Raw genomic sequence first — 498 nt, 5'->3', positions numbered from 1 at the left:
CATTCTCTGCCGGGGCTGCCGGGGGCTCGGCCCACTATGGCCGAGCTGCAGGGAGTGCTGGAGGGGCGGGAGAAACGGTTTCTCAGTGTAGTGGAGCCCCAGGTCTCCTGCCGGCTGTCTGCCCGGTGGCTGGGGCAGCGGGAGCCGGACTGCAGGTCAGCTGGCAGAGGCACGTAGGACGCCTCCCCGCCCTGCCCCTTCCCCCTCGGCCCGCTACTCTGGGGATGCTTCCTCGGGCTCCAGCATGTGGTTCCAGCCCCACGGGCTCGGGAGGGTGACCACAGCAGGGGATGCTGCTGGGAGCAGGGCAGTGAGCTCCCACGTGCCCATGTGGGGCAGCCAGCAGTGTTGAGGCGTGTAGGGCCCCAGTTTGGGCAGCACAGGGCTCCCCAGATCCTACATGAAGCTCGGGGCAAGGGGCTCCATGGCCCACAAGCTGCTCTGGGTACCAGGCCGCGCTCCCCTGCCTTGGCACTGGCGGGGCAGGCCGGCCGCATT

This window comes from Alligator sinensis, unplaced genomic scaffold (genome assembly GCF_000455745.1).
Source record: "Alligator sinensis unplaced genomic scaffold, ASM45574v1 scaffold1565_1, whole genome shotgun sequence".
NCBI classification, from domain to species: domain Eukaryota; kingdom Metazoa; phylum Chordata; order Crocodylia; family Alligatoridae; genus Alligator; species Alligator sinensis.
Note: the sequence above shows the minus strand (reverse complement) of the source record.